Source organism: Anabrus simplex, chromosome 4, assembly GCF_040414725.1.
Source record: "Anabrus simplex isolate iqAnaSimp1 chromosome 4, ASM4041472v1, whole genome shotgun sequence".
Taxonomy (NCBI): Eukaryota; Metazoa; Arthropoda; class Insecta; order Orthoptera; family Tettigoniidae; genus Anabrus; species Anabrus simplex.
Window position 1 is genome coordinate 88,455,369 of NC_090268.1, and position 26,713 is coordinate 88,482,081.

Below are 26,713 nucleotides of genomic sequence, written 5' to 3' on the forward strand. Positions count from 1 at the left end.
TGTAACCAAACGTTATATTCATTTAACTTCATGCAGCAGCTCATAAACTGGAATAAATATCTTCTTGACGTCATTTCCTTTCCTTATAGACGGACGGTGAAAGTCTGCGATATGTCATGATTCGACTAATTCCGGAAATATATTACAACGAAACCTTGCAGAATACAGTTAAACATTTCAGACTGTGAGTTCTTTTCCCTTATGGACTAGGGTCCTAAAACGAAGGCGGCTATCTTACCACTGCAGAACGAACAACTCCTTCGCATTATAAAACTGCAATCACGTAAATGAATATTAATTTTAATCATCATGACCGAGCGAGTTGGTCTCGCGTTTAGGGGCGCGCATTTACAAGCTTGCATTCGGGAGATAGTTGAGTTCGAACCCCACTGTCCGTAGCCCTGAAGATGGTTTTCCACGGTTTTCCATTCTCACACCAGGCAAATGCTAGGTCTGTACCTTAAGAGAAGTCATCTGTGAAAATTTGGTTGAAATTGATGAAATAATCTATTTTCCGATTTTTTAATCATGTTTACACTTTATACTACCACAATTCACTTTGATTTTTTTACATTTCAAGCCTTTTAAAACTGTGCAGTCATCACCATTTAAATGTCCTAATGGGGAGTCATCATGGTGCTTTTACAATTTTGTTTCCCAATTATATTTTACGAGAAAAGTTAATTATTTTTCAAAACTCGGTCATCTCCTTCAATCCATTATAGTAGAATATACTGTATGTTGGGTATTCAGCCCGAAGGCTGGTTTGATCCCCCACAGCTCCGCCAACAGCTGTCATACAGAGCCTAGGCGTCACTGAAGAGGCTTACTAGGGAAATGACGAGTGAGGTAGTTTCCCGTTGCTTTCCTCACGGAGCCAGAAGTAGTTGTTGTTGTTGTTGTTATTGCATATCAGTCTGCCAAGCCCACTGAAGTGCATGAACCAACCGACCCTATGAGCGATATTTTCACACCATTCATAACGGGGACTGGCTGAATAAGGAATGGTATTACTAGCATTGCTCATACCTCAGTCACTTTCATATTGTCAAAGCCAGGCTAAGACTGAGACATGTCAATGAAAGTAACAAATTTATTCTAGCCCATACCAGAAGACATAATGCACTATAAACACTACATCTCGCCAGCAAAGGCGATAGAATATACCGTACTATAAATTATTACGTCAAAAATAAAAATTTGTGTTATGTGAAGCAATTTTTTAATTAATTGTAATTGTTACCGTGGTTTGGTGGATTAGCAGAGGTGAAAGAAGGTGCCGGGATGAATGGGTCTAACTACAGAATCAAAGTTAATTTTAAAATTTCAAAAAAAGGTTATATTTTTGAATTTTAACAATCAATCAACGGCAAAATCTTCGCGCTCTCAGTTTTTCAAGTCTATTTAAGGCAATGTCAGACTTTACAATATATTGCCATCAAGGCACAACTTACAACAAATGAAACAGGGGTATCTCGTACCCAACCTACTGGGCCATAGCAGAAAATAACAGGTTAAGTAATTGGCCCGCGACACCAAGTTGAATGGAGGCATGTACTTGCACTCCTACATGAAACTTCTTAAAACCTAAAAGGCACTATGCCGATGAAACAGGGGCTATTCCCAAACTATGGAGGTGATCCGTATAAAGAAGAAATTTAAACATTAAGGAAGAGAAGAAAATCAGTTACCAAAACGTAGTCACCTCAAATCAAAATGAAGGGGAGCTCGAGAGGGTAAGGCACTCTCTATCCCCGATTTATAGTTAAAGATATTTACATAAGCAGGCAAAAATGTAGGTTACATGGTAAAAGTTTCGGACCTTTCCCGCGGGTTAAACTGTTAGGCTAACAAGAAAATAAAGATGTTAAACGGCCATTACCTTACTGAAGAGCTGCTGCCTGACGAAAGAGGCGCTTCCCGCCTCCTGCTACACGTCCATACACTAGGTTAGATGTTGTTGAAGTGGCCAGGAGACGTGAAAATCAGCAGTTTTTATACCCTCGGGGAGAGTTCGAGACCTTTCATGAATAAAACAGCCACACCCACTGGGGTGTCGAAGCAAAAAAAATATCTAAAAACAACAAAAATTACCCGGTTTGTGGAATATAGCGGGCGGGGGAATATACAGGATATACAGGACATCAAAACTGAAACACAAGAAGCTAGAAAATGGTAAATTTTTAAATGCTCTCTGGGCTAATTTCGACAGAGGGGTAAAGGTTGGCAGTTTACCAGCTTAAGTGCGGTAATAATATATTTCTTGTCCGCCTCTGTGGTGTAGTGGTTAGTGTGATTAGCTACCACCCCCGGAGGCCCGGGTTCGATTCCCGGCTCTGCCACGAAATTTGAAAAGTGGTACGAGGGCTGGAACGCTGTCCACTTAGCCTCGACTGAGTAGAGGTAGGTTCGATTCCCACCTCAGCCATCCTAGAAGAGATTTTCCGTGGTTTCCCACTTCTCCTCCAGGCAAAAGCTTTTTTAATAATTCCTAGTTTCAGTCGCAATAAAATGGAATAAAAATCGAATATATTTTTCACAAAAAGTGTGTGTGGGAGTGGGGACTGCTCCCCCTCATCCCCCTAATCACCGCTGCTGGCGTCCGGCTCTATGGCTAAATGGTTAGCCTGCTGCCCTTTGATCCAGAGGGTCCTGGGTTCAATTGCCGGCTGGGTCGGGGATTCTAACCTTCATTAGTCAATTGCAATGGCTCGGAGGCTAGGTATGTGTGCCGTCTTCATCATTAGAATTCATACTCATAGACGCGCTGGTCGCCTATACGGCGCTAGCTCGAAAGACCTGCCAAAGACCTCTTCGGGGGCCACAACCATTATTATTATTATTATTATTATTATTATTATTATTATTATTATTCCGCTACTGGCTATCAGTTTAACAGGAGAGTAATTTCACTGGGTGCAATTCTCACGATTACTCTCTCCTCCTCCTCCTCCTCCTCCTCCTCCTCCTCCTCCTCCTCCTCCTCCTCCTTGTCCTCAACTTTTATACCCTTGACAGGAGATGGTGGCATTCATAATATTTCACTGTCCTGATTTTCTTTCTCCAAGTCTGGCTGTCTGTCGCTACAAGCGTTGCCTCGTGGAAGGATTTCCCCAATAGAGGCTGCAGCTCATCCTTACATCTGATTGGATGTATTCGCGCGATCTCTTACCATTAATCTTTCCCTCCACTACAAGTTTCTCCAGAGTTCCCCTCCTGGCGATGTTTGAAATACCAGAGGTAAGCCTGGCTGATCCGCTCGAGGAGCCTAGTTCCTCCAGCATTGACTCATTAGTTCAGTGTTCACCCCAAGATGTTCGGAGAATGCATCGATAAACCCACATCTCTAAGCTCTCCGTTTTCCTCTTATCTGCCTGTTTGATTGCCCAGATCTCAGCTGCATAGATAGCAGTGGCGAAGGATGCATTTTGAGTGTAGGTAGATAAGCTTGTTGTACTTCAGTTGTCGTTGTTGGGTAGTTATGTTTTTAACTCTACTTTATTATCACTTGTAGTGTTAAACTAGTAGTAAGCTATAGTGTTAAGTATTGGAAATAATTAAGTTGCGTGTGAATTTGTATATAATGACGCTGGATTTAGAAAGTTAAACTAGTATTATTTCTTGTCATATTTTCTTTCCATGGGATTTCTTGTTGTACCCTTGTTGTTTGTTTTTGTTGGATAATTATTTTTATTATTACACTACTCTAAGTGACCATTGCCGCCGGGATATTTCCCATTTACGACATATTTGTTAATAATGGTAATAATAATTGTTACGGTGTTACCCGTGGAGCAGAAAGAGGTTAAAGAACGTGCCGGGGTGAATGGGTCTATCTAAAATATCAAAATTAATTAAACACTTAAACTGAAGGTTATATTTTTAGCACTTCAAACTTAACAATTTTTCATAACAATGAAACATCAGGTACAATGACAGTCTTGAAATAAGTCAAGGAAAATACAAGACTATTGAACTTTACAGATCCTGGGCTTCAAGCCCCTCGCTTTACAACTCATGAGCTCCCAGTTCAAATTTACAATTAAAAAATGAGAACAAATTTAGTCAATGGCAGAAAACCCCTAATTCAAAGAGCACTTGCTCCTAAAATTACACTATCTAGCCTTCCAGAGGCACTCTTTACAATTAAAAAACTTGAAAAAGAGCTAACAGGCTCTCGGTTCCTCACTGCCTACTCAGGCAACATTACATCAATCTCTGGTCTCTCAAACCACCATTTACAAATGGAACTTATTTTACAGGGGTATTTAACATCCAACCTACCGGGCCTTCGTGGAAAAGATCAGGTTAGATAACTGGCCCAAACCCAAGGTGAATGGAGGCACACAGCGCTCCAAGATAATGAACACTTAAAACCTAAAGGGATCTAGGCCGATGAAACACGGGCTATTCCCAAACTATTGAGGTGACTCGTATAGAAATTGCTTTAACACCTTACAAAAGAAAAAGTTACAAAACGTAGTCACCTCAAACCAAGATGAAGGGGAGCTTGAAAAGGTAATTCACTCTCTATCTCCGATTTACAGTCAAAGATTTTATGAATTTTTTTACATTAGCCGGAAGAAAGTTACATTTTAGAAACGTAGGTTACATGGTTAAAGATTCGGACCTTCCCCTTGGAATAATCTGCGGAGGTAGCTACAACAAGAAAGATGTAGTTTATGTGGCCATTATCATATAGATGTTCAGCTGCCGACGAAAAAGACCGCCCGCCTCCTGCTTAACACACACACTAAGATAGATGACGATCAATTGGCCAAGAAACGTGAAAAGCCGCAGTTTATAAGCCCTCAGGGAAGGTTCGAGATCATTCAAGACTAAACTAGCCACACCCTCTCAACTTTATTGGTTGAGTTCAAAAGTAACACTCAAAATCGAACAAGAAGCCTGTGATAGGTTGAAAATTAATTACAGAAATTTTTCATTGGCCAGATTCAAAACTGGCGGAAAGGAAAAGGAAATATTGCCAACTCAAAAATAAATGAACATCAATCAGTTACAAAAACCTAGAAATACAAAACTTCTTTAAATTATAAGTTCTATCACTTTGCACCAGGGTGCATATTCATAGTTTTTTGGTAGTGTCATCTGTGGAGAAATGTCCAAACTTCTTGATGTATAGCAAACAAAACTAGGAGAAATACAGTCAGTTTAGGAAACTTCACAATAACAAAATTACTCAATATTTTGGTGGTGACATCTTCTGATTAAAGTTCCAAGTTGGTGTAGTTTCAGTTTCATTGTTTGACTAATAGAGGAATTCATTTAGGCGCTGATTTTGAATGCGCGGCGTTGGGGCGTCTAGTTCTTCCAGCATTGACTCATTAGTTCAATGTTCACCCCAAAATGTTCGGAGAATGCATCGATAAACCCACATCTCTAAGCTCTCCGTTTTCCTCTTATCTGCCTGTTTGATTGCCCAGATCTCAGCTGCATAGATAGCAGTGGCGAAGGATGCATTTTGAGGGTAGGTATATCTTGTTGTACTTCAGTTGTCGCTGTTGAGTAGTTACGTTTTTAACTTCACTTTACTATCACTTGTAGTGTTAAGCTAGTAGTAAGCTGTAGTGTTAAGTATTGGAAATATTTAATTAAGTTGTATGTGAATTTGTATATAATGACGCTGGGTTGAGAAAGTTAAACTAGTATTATTTCTTGTCATATTTTCTTTCCATGGAAATGCTTGTTGTGCCCTTGTTGTTTGTTTTGTTGAGTAATTATGTTTATTATTACACTACTCTAAGTGACCATTGCCGCAGGGATATTTCCCATTTACGACATTTTTGTTAATAATGATAAAAATAATAACTATATACTTTATTTTGCTACTAATAATACTTTTTCAAGAGCCTCCGTGGCTCAGGGAGCAGCGCGTCTGCCTCTTACCGCTGGGTTCCGTGGTTCAAATCCCGGTCACTCCATGTGAGATTTGTGCTGGACAAAGCGGAGGCGGGACAGGTTTTTCTCCGGGTACTCCGGTTTTCACTGTCATCTTTCATTCCGGCAACACCCCCCCAATATCATTTCATTTCATCTGTCATTCATTAATCATTTCCCTAGAGGAGTGCGACAGGCTTCAGCAGTTGGCACAATTCCTACCCTCGCCGCTAGATGGGGGATTCATTCATTCCATTCCTGACCCGTTCGAATGACTGGGAACAATCTGTGGATTTTCATTTCAATACTTTTCCTAAACACAGTAGGCCCTACAGACGATCGATGTAACCCCGACTCAATGTGTCACGCCCCATAACACTGCGTTTGAGGCAGTATTGGTGGGATCCCTCGCTAAATCCGAGGGAAAAACCAACCCTGGTCGGTAAACGTTTTAAGAAAGACAGAAGGAAAGAAAAAAATAATAAAACACAAAAACAAAATAAATAAAAAATAATAAAAATAAAACAAAGCAAGTATATATTTAATTTTAAAATCCGTTGACTTTTTAATGATATATATCTACGTCTTGTAAAGAGATATATAGTATATCACTTAGTATGCACCAAATTTACCCTCTAAAATTATTAATGTCCAGGTTAAATGTAAAACATATCACTTATAACTATGAACTACTGTAAGTGTCTCTATTGTAGAATACTGTACTCTCTGTACACGTCCATTCTGCATAAATACAGTGGGGTGATAAATTATTATACTCACTCTGCATATATGCCAGATTTTCTACACATCTATACAGTACTATTTTTAACTTGGACTCTTTGTAACATCTTTGTACCTAAACCAATGTATCGCTATTGACCTGTCTAAAGCATTTGATAGGATAGATCATGGGAGACTACTGGCAAAAATCAGTGCAATTGGACTTGATAAAGGAGTGAATGAATGGATGGCGATGTTTCTAGAAAATAGAACTCGGAGAATTCGAGTAGGCGAAGCTTTATCTGTCCTTGTAATAATTAAGAGGGGAATACCTCAAGGCAGTATTATTGGACCTTTATGTTTTCTTATATATATCAATGATATGTGTAAAGAAGTGGAATCAGAGATAAGGCTTTTTGCAGATGATGTTATTCTGTACAGAGTAATAAATAAGTTACAAGATTGTGAGCAACTGCAAAATGACCTCGATAATGTTGTGAGAAGGACAGTAGGCAATGGTATGATGATAAACGGAGTTAAAAGTCAGGTTGTGAGTTTAACAAATAGGAAACATCCTCTCAGTTGTATGTACTGCGTTGATGGGGTGAAAGTTCCTTTTGGGGATCATAGGAAGTATCTTGGTGTTAATATAAGGAAATATTTTCATTGGGGTAATCACATAAATGGGATTGTTAATACGGGATACAGATCTCTGCACATGGTTATGAGGGTATTTAGGGGTTATATTACGGATGAAAAAGAGAGGGCATATAAGTCTCTGGTAAGACCCCAACTAGAGTATTGTTCCAGTGTATGGGACCCTCACCAGGATTTCTTCATTCAAGAACTGGAAAAAATCCAAAGAAAATCAGCTCGATTTGTTCTGGGTGATTTCCGACAAAAGAGTAGCGTTAAAAATATGTCACAAAGTTTGGGCTGGGAAGACTTGGAAGAAAGGAGACGAGCTACTCGACCAAGTGGTATGTTCTGAGCTGTCAGTGGAGAGATAGCGCGGAATGACATCAGTAGACGAATAAGTTTGAGTGGTGTCTTTAAAAGTAGGAAGATCACAATATGAAGACAAAGTTGGAATTCAAGAGGACAAATTGGGGCAAATATTCGTTTATAGGAAGGGGAGTTAGGGATTGGAATAACTTACCAAGGGAGATGTTAAATAAATTTCCAATTTCTTTGCAATCGTTTAAGAAAAGGCTAAAAACAACAAATAGGGTATGCCACCTGGGCGACTGCCTTAAATGCAGATTAGGATTGATTGATTGATTGATTGATTGATTGATTGATTGATTGATTGATTGATTGATTGATTGATTGATTGATTGATTGATTGATTGATTGATTGATTGATTGATTGATTGATTGATTGATTGATTGATTGATTGATTGATTGATTGATTGATTGATTGATTGATTGATTGATTGATTGATTGGAAATAGTGCTCATAATGGTTTGTTCCATTTCGACCTTCAGTAGGTGTATAAGATGATAAAATTGCAAAAATATACAGCCCAAAATGGCAGTGAAATAAAAATTACTATAGTATCGAACAAATTTATCTATTTCCCGTCCGACTCGTTGGCTGAATGGTCAGCGTCCTGGCCTTCGGCTCCGAGGGTCCCAGGTTCGATTCTTTCATTGGTTAATTCCAGTGGCCCGGGTGTTGGGTGTTCGTGCTGTCCCCTACATCCCAACTCACACTACACACATCACACTATCCTCCACCACAATAACACGCAGTTACCTACACATGGCAGCCACGAACGTGATACTCCCACGTGGCGCGTACCAGGTGGCGGATAGCGGGTCCTAACCGGCTTGCCGGCGGACTTGAGGGAAATAAAATACCTCTTGCAGACCAAACACACACCCCCTATGGGTGGGGGAGGCAGACGAAGAATTCACCCACGGTATCCCCTGCCTGTCGTAAGAGGCGACTAAAAGGGGTGACCAAGGGTGATCCAATTAGAACCATGAAACTACTTGTAATTAGTACCATCACACAGGGAACACCGTGGGTTGCATTTACTTGCGCGTAGTACCACTATGTTAGGTACGCAATAGGTTTGTGATTACTAGCGACAGTTTGTGAATCAGGATGTGGGTCCTACAGTACCTCTAATTCGTACCCCTATATGTGCGACACCATGGGATGAGCGACACCATGGGATGAGCGACACCATGGGATGAGCGACACCATGGTTCTGCCTTACCTATGCTCAGTTCCCACTATGTGAGGAATTCCACGGGATAGTACGGGTCCCAGTGGTTAGTCCACTTATGTGAGGAACGCCTGCAATGTGCGAAACACCGTAGGTCTGTGTTACATGTGCGCGTTACACTATCTGTGAATAGTACCATAATGTGTGGAATACCGCGAGTCTCCGCTACTTTTGATTAGTACCGCAACATTACACATAGCATGGTTCTACTCTCCTAGAGATAAATACCATTATAAGGGGCTGACGACCTGGATTTTGGACCCGTTTCGACTATAAGCATAATCGATTCAGCATCGTGCTATAGAAGCAGTCCCTTGGTCAATAATGCTATTGTTTTGTGCCAGCTTCTGTGTATGTGAGGCACTGTGGGTCGGATCCACTGATCGTTTTAAATTCATATCCGTCCATCCATTCATTCTTCGCCCTCATGCTTTGAATTCTGGTCAGTGGAGGATTTTCGAATTTCAATTTGTCAGTTCGTTTCGTCTCATTTCGTACCATTAGGGGCAGATGACCTCGATGTTAGGCCCCTTTAAACAACAAACATCAATTATCAATCATACACATGGCAGATGCCACCCACCCTCTGCCTTACAAGGGCTGCACTCGGCTAGAAATAGCCACACGAAATTATTATTATTATTATTATTATTATTATTATTATTATTATTATTGTATTATTATTGTTGTTGTTCCGAGGTTACTGTGGAACAGCAGAGGTGAAAGAAGGTGCCGGGGTGAATGGGTCGAACTACAAGGCGGAGATATGAATTACAATTTCATTAAAGGTTATATTTTCGAAAATAGCAAAACAACAATTTTCACATAGAATTTCAAAATTTAACACATAACAACAAGTCAACAAATAACCGACACTCAGGTACAAGAACAGGAAAAGCCAAGATATAGAGACAATTTAAAATCTGGGCTTCCATCCCTAAGTTTTACAATTTCTGAGCTCTCAGCTCACAAACACATATTTACCAAAGGGCAGAAATCCCCTAATAACATGGAGCATTTGTTCCCACCTAGCAATGTCAAGCCTCCTAGAGGCACATTTCCAATACTTAAAAGAGCTGACCCGCTCTCAGTTTTCCAAGCCTATTAAAGGCAATACCAGGCTTTACACTAAATTGCCATCAAGGCACAACTTACACAACATGAAACAGGGGTATCTTTTACCCAGCCCACTGGGCCATAGTAGAAAAATAATAGGTTAAGTAAATGTCCCAAAATGCAAAAATGAATGGAGGCGTGAATTTGCACTCCTACATGAAACTTCTTAAAACCTAAGAGGCACTAGGCCGATGAAACAGGGGCTAATCCCAAACTATGGAGGTGACTCGTATAATGAATAAATTTAACACATTAAGGAAGAGTAGAAAATCAGTTACTAAAACGTAGTCACCTCAAGACAAAATGAAGGGGAGCTCGAGAGGGTAAAACACCCTCTATCCCCGATTTACAGTTACAGATATATGCAGTTTTTACTTAAACTGGAAGAAATTTACATGTTTATAGAGATGGGTTACATGGTAAAAGTTTCGGTCCTTCCCCGCGGGTTAAACTGCTGAGCTAACAAGAAATAAAGATGTTAAGCGGCCATTACCTTACTGAAGAACTGCTGCCTGAAGAAAGAGGCGCTTCCCGCCTCCTGCTACACGTCCATACACTAAGTTAGATGTTGATGAAGTGGCCGAGATACAAGAAAATCAGCAGTTTTTATACCCTCGGGGAAGATTCGAGACCTTTCATGAATAATTAAGACACACCCACAGGCTTTTATTGGCTACAGTACACAGTTACACACAAAATCGAAGAAGAAAAACACGATTAATTACAGAAATTCTGGATTGGCTAAGTTCAAAACTGGCGGAAGGAAAGATTAATATTGCCAACCCACAAATGAAAGAACGAAATTTAGAAAGGACAAAAACTTATGAGTACAAAATTTCTTCAAAAAAGTTCCATCACTTCGCACCAGGGTGCATGATCATAGTTTCTTAGTAGAGACATCTATGAGAGAATATCCACACTTCTTGATAAATAGTAAGCAAAAGCAAGTCGAAATTCACACAGTTACATCTTCAGAGGAAAAATTTAAGTAGGTCCAGTATTAAGTTCACTGTTTCTCCTGTAGAGGAGTACTTTAAGGCGGAAAATTCGAATGTGCGGCGTAGAGGTGTACCCCCCGGTATTATTATTATTATTATTATTATTATTATTATTATTATTATTATTATTATTATTATTATTATTATTATCTATTTCTTGCGTAAATCACATTATACTTACATTGGAAACGTACTAAGTAAATTGTATTTTTTCAGAAACATCGTATTTGGTTACATAAAGAGAGATGTTTAATTTTACCTGGCTCTCAATTAAAGATTATTCATTGATTACTGTCAGAGAAAGGAGAAGTTACAAAACAACTAACATTTTACTCATGTTTTACCGAAAAAAATGTCAGTGCGAATTTCATTTGGAGCGTGGTGAGTAGGCTATATTTATTTGTCACCCCTCTGTAAATTGAAGTCACTTAGCTATACTCTCTCCACAATCGACTCGAACTCCATAGCACCAGGTTTTCCCAACTCCTTCCTCCATCACATCTCCCGAAACTACCCCCATTTCTCGCCACCCTTCAGGGTGGGAAATGAAAACTTCTTTATCACCGTCGTCGTCGTCCTCGCACCGACGTGCCACGGAAAATCATGAAAGAGTTCAACAGCTTTCAGCTAGTGGCTTTGTTATGAGCAGGCGACACACAGAAAGATGTTGCTGATTGGTTGAATGTAAGTCCTGGCAATGTGAATGATAGGCCTAGTAATAGTCTCCATAGTTTTACAACACTACAACACTATGCCAGGATCGTTTCCTCCAAGTGTTAGTTTGCAGATGCCCTTCATCAGCTCGAGGGATCTTGGATTTGATCTCTTCATAACAATGGTGGTTGATATCTCAGATCAAACAGTGCTCAGAAGACTGCATCAGGTTTGTCTTCACTCCAGAAAGAAATACAAGCTGTGTACTGAGTCTACTAGACCCTACCTCATAGGTAGAGGCATGATATTTTCGCATTGATTTTTGAACGATTTCGCGAGAAGGATATTAATTTTCGCGTTATTTCGCGAAATAGATATTGCCGCATCGCTTTAATGAAATATTAAAATTAATCATTAAAGGTTTCTTTACTATCACTGATCGTTGATTGTGGAGGTTTATTTGATAGACGGTACATACCTGGTACATACTTTTGAGGCCATTTCCGGACTGCAGGGTCGTCTACCTTCTCCACCGGGATGTTGGCTTTGAGTAGCATCGCTGTTGTTTCGTGAATAAATTATATTTTTTCATTCTTAGCTTTCTTTTGCACATCTAATGAGAGTTCTATTGTGGCCTGCCGTTTCACTGTTGGAGTGCTAAATTTACGTTCTGAATGTTCCTTATTTTTTGAGACAGTATCTTTTTTCTCCCACTCGATACGAATATTTCAAAATTTACACATTGAAATATTGTTTTCCGAAACGTATAAGGCTTCACTCGCAAACTATTTTGCTCTGCTGTGCACCGTAACACTTGTCGAGCGACCAATCTTCGCTACTGTCTGTGATCACTTTCTTAATTTTACCTGACCACGAAGCCGAAATACACCAGTCAATCGTGCTGCTTGTAGACGTCATTAGGGATTCCAGGATTGCACAGTGCCGTGAGGAGACAGGCTGGGGTGGGATTACCAGCCACCACAAGAACAACATTCCAAACATTTCGTTTGGCAAGAAGCCTGGGAGCCAACCCCTATTCTTTGATGCCATGTCTTAGAGAGATTTTCCAGAACATTAATGATAACATATTTCTTTCCTGTTGATGAATCTTTGTTCTCTCTTCCTTTTCTATTCATACATAATATTGGAACAAAATGTCAAGTTCGTTATTCACTACAGGTTTCGCTGTAATATCGTGCTTATCGCGAAATAATTGAATTTCGCTTTTAAATGGCCTTATCGCTTTAATTCGCTTCAATTCGCGTACATAATATCCATATTTTCTTAACCAGAAACATATGATTCGTAAAGATATAGCAAAATCGCTTCAAAATATGTTTTGTCGCGTTTATCGTTAATGCGAAAAAGTCATGCCTCTACTCATAGGTAAGAGTAGAGAGCAGCTGACTTCTGATCAGAGGCGGGTCCAGAATTCCCTAAAGGGAGGTGCTAACTTAAAAGAAATACCATACCACAAAGCAAAAACGATTAATTGGGATATTTTACTTCCATAGTGAAGAAATTTCCCAAGTTTATTTTAAGGAAGGTGTTGCAGCATACTAAACGCTAACTAAGGTAATTTATTGATATTTACTTCATCACAAAATTCCGTTACGTTATGTGTAAATTACTAGGTACAGTTGCGTATTAGCAGTTCACATCACTCAACATTTGAAGAGTTAGAAATATCCAACCTGTGTGGTTTTGATATAAGGAGATCTTATTTATTGCCTTTTCCTTGTGGTTCTTTGCTAGTACAAGGCCATTAAACCGGTTCTCTGCCATTGTACATTTTGGTTTTTTGCTTACGTAGGGCTGAGCAAGTTTTTTTCTGTAGAAGCCGTCATGACTGGCAGGGTGGCAAATATTTGTAGCACTAGTCTAATAATGGGAACAAGTCTTCATTACATGGAGCTAATAATGCACTTTTTGGCCTTTTTTACTTTCTTCTGGATGAGACGTAGTCCAAGTCTCTCTATATATATATTTCCGCCCTTAATTCTAAACTTGTTGCTGTGCAACCCGCTTTATACATTTCTGCCGCTTTTAATAATTTCGTCCACTGAAAACTTACAAAGGTTATTTGGAATAAACCCTTCTAAAGCGGTCACTATATTAACAATATCACAAAGTCTTCTTAAGGGGTCAACAAAAGGCAAGAATAGTCCCCTACCTTCCTGAAGTATTCCTTAGGATCCTTTGTTGACACATTCGTTCTTTGAGTTCGCCTGCCACAAATACTTAGAAGACCGGGCGAATTGGCCGTGCAGTTAGGGGGGGCGCAGCTGTGAGCTCGCATCCGGGAGATAGTGGGTTCGAACCCCACTGTCGGCAGCCTTGAGGTAGGTTTTCTGTGGTTTCCCATTTTCAGCCCCTGTGGGTGGGTAACGCAGACGAAGAATACACCCACGATATCCCCTGCGTGTCGTAAGAGGCGACTAAAATGGGCCCCAGGGGCTCTCAACTTGGGATCATGGGTTTGCGACTACGGGCATCAACAACTACTTTTACGGTTTTCGGAGACGCCTAAGTGCCGGAATGTCGTCCCGCAGGAGTTCTTTTACGTGCCAGTAAATTTACCGACGCGAGTGACATACTTTGGCACCTTCAAATACCACCGGGCTGAGCCAGGATCGAACCTGCCAAGCTGGGGTCAGAAGGTCATCGCCTCAACCGTCTGAAGCCACTCATTGTAAAGACTAGATGACGATATGGGGAGTGAAGGAGCAAGCAACGCCACAGCACTGCACCTGGCTGAATATGTTATGTTCACACAGTTCATTGCAGTTGTTTATGCTGTAATCCTAAACTAGCTTTTATGTCGCCTGCAGTATTTCTATGAATACAGGCAATAGTCAAAGGAATTTTTAGTTATAACATGTCAAAATAATTCTGTTTTCCATGCGACCTAATGAAATGAATATAATTAAACGAATTTAGCGCATGGAATTTGTGTGCACAAAATAACTAATCTAATACACTGAATAAACGAGACATTACGAAAAAAAAAACACTATTGGAAATTGAAGTTTGTTTACATACGCGCCTCATCACTAAACCCGAGTGGCTCAGACGGTTAAAGCGCTGGCCTTCTGACCCGGGACTAAATTCCGGCACCTCGGCGTCTCCGAAGACCGAAAAAGTAGTTAGTGGGACGTAAAGCAAATAACATTATTATTATTATTATTATTATTATTATTATTATTATTATTATTATTATTATTATTATTACTAAACCCGTGGCCTATGCATCAGGCGGGTGAGGAAACCTCCGCTGTTGTCGGATATGGGAATGGCGAAGCGACAGATGGCCAAGGCCCGGTTGTATAAAACATTTGATCTGAGTTTAACGAGGAAAAATGGCTGCCAGTCAAGTTGAACTTCGATTTTCCGTTGTATAAACGCTAATCTAAGATCATCTCGTCTCGATCTAAGTTCAGATTTGACTGGCGAATATTCGTCGGTTAATCTCCTTGAACCTAGATCATTATCGTTCATATTAAACATTGAACTAGTCCTGAAGACTTGAGAAGTGTTTCCTTGTATCGTATCTGCGTAAGAATACCGCGTCTTAATAATATCGAGATGAGTTATAAATATCTTGAATGCTAGTAATTAAATTATATTGCTAAAGATCGCTAGATTATTTCAGAAGTGAGGTTATGTGAATATAATATAAACAATAGCCTACTGCCATACCAACACGTTGTTGTTACTTAGTTTTATGATACTGCTTCAATAATGAATTATTTTAAATTATGTTTCAAGTTTACAAAACAAAGCAACTAGCAGGGATGTCAGATTATTCCGACTTTTCGTCTGATGAAGAAGAGTTGATTTTACAATGAGCTCCTCGCGTCTTTCGGTACAGACGGAATCCGATGATTGAAATGAGTGATCAAATGTTCAAAATGAGATTCCGTTTCTCGAAAGATGTTGAGGAACGACTGGAACTGAAGTTAAGGGACATACTACAAAAACCTACTCAAAGAAATTATCCCCTGTCACCCATGTGTATGTTTTATGCTACAAGAAGTTTTCAATTGGTTGTTGGAGATTTCTTTAAATTGACAAGTCAACGGCTTTCTCGTTCAACTTTGATGTCACCATATCGGTTCTTTTCTTTTCTATTATATGTTTGTAGCTCGACAGTACAATATCCACCAGATCGTCCTTTTATTTCGGTGTGAAATTCGCAGAACGCTCCTTTGAATTTCCTTCCATGTTTACTTCGCGAGATTTCAATATTTCTTCTTCTTCTCCTGCTTCAACAGTCACGGCAGTTTCGTATTTCATTTGTTTACAGTCACGGCCAGGTCAATCCCGCCATTTATGTATTATCCAAAGGGCCGAGCTATTTCGTATTTCATTTGCTTTGCGGTGTTGCCACGTCCACTATTTTGAACTCCGATTACATTTGAACTACACATGTGTAAACCGAGTTCAGTTTTATACAACGCGATGAAGTCGTAACCTCAGTTCATTTTCAGAACTAAGTTCTTAATTGATCTCCAGTCAGATGTCTTTATACAACCGGGCCCAAGAGTACCTCATAGGCTCATAAACGCTACTACAGTTCGTTCCTTGTACCCTCACCTCAAGGCCAGAGTACGCCGTTCGGAAAACTTCGGCGTGCTCCGTAAGGGCTCGGCCGTGCAGCTCGAGTACGTCCCGTCCGGGGCTAACGTCAACTAATCATGAACTACGAAGGAGCTCCTTTCTCTTTCTGTCTGCTGTCGTCTTGCTGTGAACATGTGCTCTGGAGTTTCCCAGCGGAGTAGGGGGGCAAATGGGGAGAGGAGATTTATGTTACTGTCGAGTACAGTATTTGCGAGCTCTTTTAAGAACAGTGGCATAAATTTGCCTGTGTTAGAGGAATGTTTGCTGGTGGAAATAAATTATTAATTTCCGAGTGATTGACTTAGGCCACGTGTTTGGTTTTTGCAGGTGCAAATTATTACTTTCCGAGGGATTGTACTTCGAGAGGCAATGTATGTGAAGTTCTAGATGACACGATCTGTCATTCTGAAATGAGCGTAGGTATGATGAACTAAGCTAGAACGCAGCTTCTACTGATGTTCTCCGTATTTCGTATGCTGCTCCTGAGTGAGTTATGTGTTTCTGTGCTCATAATAGGGTAACAATAAGAGAATAACATCTGGTTTTTCGTTTCAATTGGTTTACGCTCTTTCATCCTTTCTATTGGACTTCAGCAGCATTTGTCTATTAGTTTACCGATGCAGTTTCGGAACACGCCAGCAGAAAGGTGATATTTAAACGCAGTTTAATGAGCTGCAGGACCTGCTTGTATATCGTCGAAAGTTTTGTAGAATAATTGTTTTTAAAAGTCGTGACAGAATTAAGCGTAACTTCAAAAACGATTGCTTCGTTGGTGGTATTTAGATGACGTAAACAGAAACTGTAGGGAAGATGGTGGGTACGGTACATCTAAAATTGATCGGTTGTATACTACGTTCCCTAACGTGCGTGTAACCGCTAAAATATGCAACCTTTATTGGAACATTGCGTTCTACTAGTCATCATTGTGACCTTGAGGACGCCTTTGGTCTTCGATGTTATGGGGGGAAAATCCAGAGAGCCCAGTCGCCACAATGTGCATATCTGTTAAAATATACAACGTACAATATGTTTAAAGTGTCCCTCTAACAGTGGACTTCGATAACAGCGGTCTTGAACATGTTAAACTTTTCTGTCGGCGATGAATGTCCTCGTTTATAAACTCACTCACGTATTCGATGGGTCATTATATAACTCGTCATTTTTGCAGTCTTTACCCCCTAAAGGTGGGGGTGGGAGGACAACACCCACGGTATGTCCTACATCCCGTAGGAGGCGGCTAAAAGAGACCCCAGGGGCTCTCAACTTGGGAGCGAGGGTTGGCGGCAACAGTACCCTTAGTTAAGTCCTGGCGTTCCTTCCACTTAACTTGTCATGCGCCTCAAATTCATTTAACCTGTCCGACCTCCCTTGGTCAACTCTTGTTCTTTTCCAACCCGTATGGTATTGGAGCATTCGAGTTCTAGGTAGTCTTTTATTTTCACGACCTTCGTGGCATTGGCCTGTCTTCGTCCCTTCACTGCAATTTTCCAAGTGAATCCCTTTAATCTCTCTCTCTCCACCAACCTACTACGCTGGCGTAACAGTTGGAGAGGTGATAACCCCCACGTGGCACGTCCCAGGTGGCGGATAGGGGGGTCCTAACCGGCTTGCCGGCGGACTTGAGGGAAATTAAATACCTCTCGCGGACCAAACACACTACCCCCTGCGGGTGGGGGACGCACATCTAGAATACACCCGCGGTATCTCCTGCCTGTCGTATGAGGCGACTAACAGGGGCCCAAAGAGGCTCTCAACTTGGGAGTGTGGATTGGTGACCACGGGGCCCATAGCTGAGTCTTGGCATTGCTTCCACTTGTGCCAGGCTCCTCACTTTCGTCTATTCTGTCCGACCTCCCCTGGTCACCTCTTGTTCTTTTCCGACCCCGACGGTATTAGTGCATTCGAGTCCTAGGGAGTATTTCATGGTTCACGCCCCTCGTGACCCTTGCCTTTCTTCGTCCGTTACTTCATTGTTCGAAGTGACGGATCCCGTCTTTCTTATTTTTCACTCTCTTCACCCCCTGTGGGTGGGGGACGCAGACGAATAATACACCCACGGTACCCCTGCCTGTTGTGTGAGGCGACTAAAAGGGACGATTTAATTAGAACCATGAAACTACTTTTGATTCGTACCATCACGCGGTGAACACCATGGGTTGCCTGAACTTGCGAGTAGTACCACTATATTAGGTACGAAATAGGTTTGTGATTAGTAGCAGTACAGAGCCTGGCCTGGTGGTTTTCCAGTACCCGTGCGTCGTACCCATGTGAGCAACACCGCGGATCTGGGCGTTGCCAGCGAGTTGTACCACTATATGAGCGACACCGTGGGTCTGCGTGGCCTGTGATTAGTACCCACTATGTGAGGAACACTACGGGGCCCGTTGGACCGGCACCCGTGACTAGTACACCTAGGTGAGGAAACTCATCGGTTTGCGTTGGCTATGAGTGGCGCCATTGTGTGGGAAACACCATAGGTCTGCGTTATCTGTACGAAGTACAATATTTGTGAGTAGTACCATCTTGTGCGGAACACCGTGAGTCTTCGCTACTTTTGATTAGTACCCCACCATGACAAATACCATGGTTCTACTTTACTAGCGATAAGTACCATTTTGAGGGGCCTTAGACCTGGATTTTGAACCCCTCTCGACATCAAGCATACTCGATTCAAGATTGCGCTTTATAAGTGGTCCCCTGGTCAGTAATACTGCTATATATGATCTTCACTGCGTTGGATCCAGTGTTTCTTTATTTTTTCATGTCCATCCATTCCTTCATGACATTTTTCTTATTTTGGTCAGTGGATGATTTTGAACTTTTTGTTGTAATTTCATTTCGTACCATTAGGGGCCGATGACCTCGATGTTAGGCCCTTTTAAATAACAAGCATCATCATCTCTCTCTCTCCACTGTGGGTGGGGGACGCAAATGAAGAATACACCCACAGTATCACCTGCCTACCATAAGAGGCGACAAAAAGGGATGGCCAAGGTATGATTGAATTAGAACCTTGAACTTACAGTACTTGTGCTTAGTGCCATCACGCGGGGAACAACATACGTCGCCTTTACTTGCGAGTAGTACCACTATGTTAACTACAAAATAGGTTAGCAATAAGTAGCAGCACAGACTGATTCACTGTGGGTTTACAGTACCTGTACCACCTGTGGGTGGGGGACGCACACTCACGGTATTCCCCGCCTGTCGTAAGAGGCGACTAAAAGGGGCCCAAGGGGCTCTCAACTTGGGAGCATGGGGTGGCGACCACGGGGCCCTTAGCTGAGTCCTGGCATTGCTTCCACTTACTTGTGCCAGGCTTCTCACTTTCGTCTATCATGTCCAACCTCCCTTGGTCAACACTTGTTCTTTTCCGACCCCGACGGTATTAGAGCAGTCGAGGCCTAGGGAGTATTTCATTTTCACGCCCTTCGTGGCCCTTGCATTTCTCGTCCGTTACTTCATTTTTCGAAGTGACGGATCCCTTCTTTTATATTTTTTCTCTCTGTTTACCCCAGTGGGTGAGGGATGCGGACAAAAATACACCCACGGTATCCCCTGCCTGTCGTGAGAGGCGACTAAAAGGGGCGACCAGGGGATGCTTGTATTAGAACTATGAAACTACATTTGATTATTACCATCACGCGGGGAACACCATGGGTTGCCTGAACTTGCGAGTTGTACCACTATATTACGTACGAAATAGGTTTGTGTTTAGTAGCAACAGGGGGGTATATCAGTATGTGTTTTCCAGTACCCGTGAGTCGTATCCATGTGAGCAACACCACGGGTCTGGGCGTTGCCTGTGAGTTGTACCACTATATGAGCGACACCGTGGGTCTGCGTTGCCTGTGATTAGTACCCACTATGTGAGAAACACCACGGGATAGTACGAGTCCCTGTGGTTAGTATACCTAGGTGAGGAACCTCATGGGTTCGCGTTATCTATGAGTGGCGCCATTGCGTGAGAAACACCATAGGTCTGCGTTCCCTGTACGAAGTGCAATACTTGAGTGTAGTACCATCTTGTGTGGAACAGCGTGAGTCTTCGCTACTTCTGATTAGTACCCAACATGACAAATATCATGGTTCTACTTTACTCGCGACATGTACATTTCTGAGGGGGCTTCGACATGAATTTTTGACCCTTTAGTCATCAAGCATACTCGATTCAGGATTATGCTTTATAAGCGGTCCCTTGGTCAGTAATCCAATATTTGACCTTTTTTGAGTTGGATCCACTGTTTTTTTGTTTGCTTTTTTTTTTTTGCCGTTAGGTTCATGTCCATCCATTCCTTCTTCATGATATTTTTTAAAATTTTGGTCAGTGGATTATTTTGACTTTTGTTGTCATTTCATTTGGCAGCATTAGGGGCCGATGACCTCCATGTTAGGCCCCTTTAAACAACAATCATCATCTTGAAGTTTCTTAGCAGCACTAATTGGGGAGCGGTTCGCACGGTGCTCCTACGATTCTATAGGGCACATATTTTATCCCGGTTAGATTACGGCAGTGCAGCATATTGCTCAGCAAGACCAAGTGTCCTTTCAAACCTGAACAGCATCCACCACAGCGGGGTTCGGTTGGCGACGGGAGCCTTTCGACCAAGCCCTATAGCTAGCCTGCTTGTTGAGTCTGGTGTGCCACCTTTACATCTGAGGCGCCAGCAAATGCTTCTTACATATGCTGCTAATTTGCGACAGATGCCACTTCATCCAAGCTATCCTTGCGTGTTCAACAATGTCAACCGTTTGCTGTACGCTGCTTGTCCTCGAGCAACGCGGCCGGTTGGAATACGCTTGGATAGCAGTTACAGATTTTTTGACGTACCTTCGGTTCCTTGCCTTGTCAGACAACCAAGTGGGGTACCTCCGTGGGTCGTTCGACTTGAATTAATCCTGGATCTGCACACTGGTGTAACCCAATAGGGTTATACATAATAATAATAATAATAATAATAATAATAATAATAATAATAATAATTGTGCAAAGGGAAGATCCGAATATATCGACGACACCGAGTAGTTCCCAAATCGGTAGGTTATAGTATTCACGCCATCCAGTTACGCCAAATTGAGAATAGAGTCCGTGGTAATAAAGATTTCCTACTATCAAGATAATAGCATTCAAGAGGAACTAGCACATAGCGCAGTGGAAATCGTGCGGAAGAACATTAGAAAAAAAAACCGGAGTGTCAAGTGAAATTAGGCACATGACGGGTGAAGAATAGATAAGAAAGCATAATAAACTTTGGAGACAGATATATTGGGCAGTGGTAAAGAAGTAGGGGACTGGAAATAATAATAATAATAATAATAATAATAATAATAATAATAATAATGTATTGAAAATCACTCACATGTGTTCAGGACTCCATTTTGAATATTTTCACCTCCCGAAAATGAGGTTTTCAAGGGAATTAATCATTATGTTGGCCATAATATGTCACACACAAACGCCATGTTGAAAGCAAAGATATTAATGAACAGACTGTTCAAACGATGAAAGCACAGTGCAATTCAATGAAGCATGGAAGATACAACTCCAAGGAATAAGAATTTGTAGAGAATTCAGTTCAGTTTACGTCATTATAACAATTGCCAGTTTATATAGAATTCAGTTAAAAATACGTCATTCAGACAATTGAATATCACAACCAACACACGATATTTAGAAAAAATAACAGTTTCTAGTCAATAGAGTTTACCCAACGTCATGGGCACAATTCAGTATCAGAAATCATACACGATATCTTTCACAGATGTGGGAAATAAGAGTTTTAAACGCTTCCTTTTGATCCCTACAGTATGTTTGCCGCCATAAAAATTCGTCGATATGCTCTGGCAATAGGGCACTTTTCAATACGTCAGTTCTTCTCAGGAAGTTTTTCAAAACGCTCCAGTAATTTTCAACATTATTGGTATGCACTCCTGTAACAGGGTCAACGAAATTCCGAGAATGATTTACACGATGATGCACATATCCTAAATTTCCCAGACCACGATATGCTCTCCATTCATCAGTGTAAATCGTTGACCCTGGGAGTACATACTGTTGAATAACGGGAATCAAATTTGCTCTATTTCTCCTAACGACGTATATTACCATTCCACGTCGGAGTTGGGTGTCGTAAATACCCAATACCCACCTTTCCCGCACTAAATGACCTCTATCGTATTTCCTTCTAGCAACTAAAGACTCGTCAATCTGAACAGTCACACCAGGTCCACCAAACTGAAAATTTTGCACGTCCTGGATAATCTTCCATGAACAAATGTCCCTGAAGAATGTATAATACTGAATGACACTTATTTTGGAAATACCACTCAAAGACACTGAGGTAGAAACACTTACATGAATAGACCAATAAAACATCATTTCAATAATCTTACGAAGAGGTAGGTGGGTATTTTCGAAGAACGTGCCTAAAAACAAAGATTTCTTACGTCGGCACTGGGGACAAACACGGGTATACCCGAATTTACTCGTCCCGTTCTTCCACAATTTCATTTGCTTTCGGCAACGATTACACTCCCCAAGCCGTGGCAACAAACGCATACGCTGCAATTCTTCAATTATATACTTATTATCCTTATTGAGGAACGTATGCAGATCACTTGCTGTTCTAATTCCCTCCATTGTAGAGCACTGAATACCTATATTCTTAAATGGAACTGTTCAATTACATCCTAAAACAAGAGAGTCCCTATATCCCTCTCAGAACAATAACAGCATATAATTTACTAAGAATGCACCCCTAATGGTCTTGCCACAAGCCCACCATAACATATGCACACACATGGTCAAGATACTATCCTCACCTACCCAAATCAGACCATCCCCCTTTCCATACCATCCTAGAGAATTAACACCCCTCCACAGAACTGAACTGGGGGCTTACGCCCCCACACCCCGCCACCCTTCGCCCCGTATAACTCCTCTAATTAAGCAGCTGTAACTTACCTTTTCAAAATCCAGGCCAAGCTCTGTCATGAGAACAGTGGCCCCCTTCGGGGGCCACACTCCCTTCGAGAGGCTCTAAACTATCGCCACGGCGCATACTGCCCGCACGGCAAGAAAAAAGTATAATTTAGTGGCTGTAACCTATCTTTTCAAAATCCAGGCCAATCTCTGTCATGACAATAACATATTTGCATTGTAACTTCCATGCTTTCTATTGTAACATCCATGCTTTGGATTCTAACTTCCATGCTACCATGCTTTCCAATGTCAAAGTAACCTGTCTATTCCATAACATCTCTGGAAACAAACAAAGATGGCTATCATGAACACATCTTTGTACTTAATATGTGCAATTATTACCAATATTACCCACAAAAATACTAAGAATGCCATATTTCGGGACCTAATAATACTCAAAATGGAGTCCTGAGCACAAGTGAGTAATTTTCAATGCAATATTATTATTTCCAGTCCCCTACTTCTTTACCGGAGCCGATATATTGAAATAAAGAAACCGAACATCTTACAAATTTTCACAAAAAGAAGAACCAGTTATACAAAAATTCGAATCTTTATACAAAAAAAAAAAAATCTAAGGGAAAGAGAGCAAATGAGGAAGAACAAAGCAGGAATGGAAAGGAACAAGCAAGGAAAAGGAAAAATACGCCCATCTGATGAGAAACCAAGAATAGCAAGAAACATAAGGAAAAACATAAACACAATTACAAGATCAGAATACAACAGCAAGAAATCTTCGAAGTAAAGTCCAAATATATAAATCAGAACTGCATCAGTCACCATTAGTTATCACACGAATAGATAGCAAGTAAAATTATTATGCCACGAACCTACTACGCTGGCGTAGCAGGGGGAGAGGTGATACCCCCACGAGGCGCGTCCCAGGTGGCATATAGGGGGGTCCTAACCGGCTTGCCGGCGGACTTGAGGGAAATAAAATACCTCTCGCGGACCAAACACACTACCCCCTGCGGGTGGGGGACGCACATGTAGAATACACCCGCGGTATCCCTTGCCTGTCGTAAGAGGCGACTACAAGGGGCGACCAAGGGATGATTGAATTAGAACCATGAAACTACTCTTGATTCGTACCATCATGCGGGGAACACCATGGGTTGCATGTACTTGCGAGTAGTACCACTAATTTCAGTACGAAATAGGTTTGTGATTAGTTGCAGTAAAAAGCCTGGCCTGGTGGTTTCCAGTACCCGTGCGTCGTACCCATGTGAGTAACATCGCGGGTCTGGGCGTAGCCTTTTTTTCGGGGGGGGGGGCGGGAGGCAAAGCCCGCTCCCCCCGCGTGACCATCGACTCAATCTACATGGCCTCCGACATGCTATTATTTCTAAGAAGAAGAAGAAGAAAGAGATAGCAGGGAGGAGTGGGAAGTGATACAAGGAGTATCTGCCGGTTTCCGAGTCAGACTCGCTACCACGGCAAGAGTTTGTGTTAGGTAAGGTGGTGTTGATGTATGGTGTTGAAGGGTCAGGGAAAAACCACATAGGCAGAAAGAAGAAAGAGCCTACATGTAAAACCTGACGTCTTTTGATAGCACATGCAAGGATGTGGGCTGAAAAAAGACCAGAGGTTGTGTTAGTTAGGAATAAGTGTCATGCAATTGTTACGGAGTTATCCGTGGAAGGCAGAGGTGAAACAAGGTGCGGGATGGAATGGGTCTAACTACAAGTCCGAAAGATGAATTAAAATTTCAATAAAGGTTATATTTTCGAAAGTAAACAATGGTGACCTAGAATTTTGAGCATACAACAAATAACAAGAAGTTAAATCAGGTATGATCAAGAAGTCCAAGATTAGATAAAAATTTAGCCAGTTTCCACTAGGGGAAATAACAAAAACAAAATCAGGTACCAGAGTAGTTTTACAAGGAAAGCCCGAGTTTCGGGTTCTTTACAAGTTCTGTGGTCCGAGCCTCAATCTGACAATCTTTGAGCTTTAGCTCAACAATACCAAGTTACAGAATTACATTTCAAAGGGCAGAAAACCCCTTCATTACAGGGAGCGTTAGCTCCAAAGACACATATTGGGCCTCCTAGAGGCACATCTATCACCTCAGAAAGAGATAACCCGCCCTCAATTTCTCACGCCTGTTAAAGAAAACAACAAACTTTCCTCTAAACTGCCTCTCAAGGCTCAATTATAAATACACAGGGGTATCTAGTACCCAACCTACGAGGCCTGAATAGCAAATTAAAGGTTAATTAAATGGCCCAAACACAAAGATGAATGGAGGCAAGTACTTGCACTCCTACACTAAAGCTTGTTAAAACCTATGTGGCGCAAGGCCGATAATACAGGGGCTTATCCCAATCTATGGAGGTGACTAGTCTGCAAAATAAATTTAACACTTTAAGAAGGAAGAGAAAAACGGTTACGAAAACGTAGTCACCTCAAATTCCAAAAATAAAGGGGAGTTCGAGAGGGTAAAGCACTCTCTATCCCCGAATTAAAGTTCAAGAAAAATGTTTACCAGGAAAAGGGTTTACATGTTTTATAGTTTACATATTAAAGGTTTCGAACCTTCCCCGCGAGTTAAACTGCTGAGCTAGCGAGAAATAAAGATGTTAAAGGGCCATTACCTTGTTGAAGTGCTGCTGCTGAAGAAAGAGGCGCTTCCCGCCCCCTGCTACATATTCACACACAGAGCAAAATATTATACGAGTGGCCCGGAGACAAGAAATTCAGCAGTTTTATACCCTCGTGGAAAATTCGAGACCTTTCAGGAATGAGTAGACACACCCACTCAATTTTTATTGGTTGACCGCAAAAGTTACATACAAATCGATAAAGAAACACCTGATTGGTGGAAAATTAATTACAGAATTTTAGGATTGGTGAAATTCAAAACAGGTGGAAAGAAACCTTATTATTGCCAACCCACAAAAGATAGAACAAAATTTAGTAAAGACAAAACTTATGAATACAACATTTCTCCAAGAAGTTTCATTCCTTTACACCAGAGTGCGTTATCATAGTTTTTGGTAGAGACATCTGGTAGAGAATGTCCACACTTCTTGATCAATGAAAAACAAAAGCAAATCAAAAACACACAGTGACATCTTCTGATAACCAATAGAGTTAGTTCAGTTGTTAAAGTTCAGGGTTTCTCCAATAGAGAAGTACTTTAAGGCGTATAGGCGTATAGGTGTACCAACCGGTACAGCTATCATAACCACTTCCTTGCCATTTTCTGTTATTATGGGGATCAGTCCTTCTTGTCACTGCCGGGTCGGCTCGGGTCTGCTAGCCTCTGAGCTTTGGGCCACAGGTTCGTCCTATTGTCCAGCAGCCAAGTCTCCTTTTGGAGAGGGGGAATTAGAGCCAAGCCTTGCATGCAAGGGGCTATCTTCTTCCGCCTGTCGATGTCCCTCTATGCGGTGTTTTTGGAACACACTTGTCACTGCAGATCTAAAATTAAAGTTATTAATAACATATGTATATACAGGTTCTCATTGGAGTGCCGGCTGTT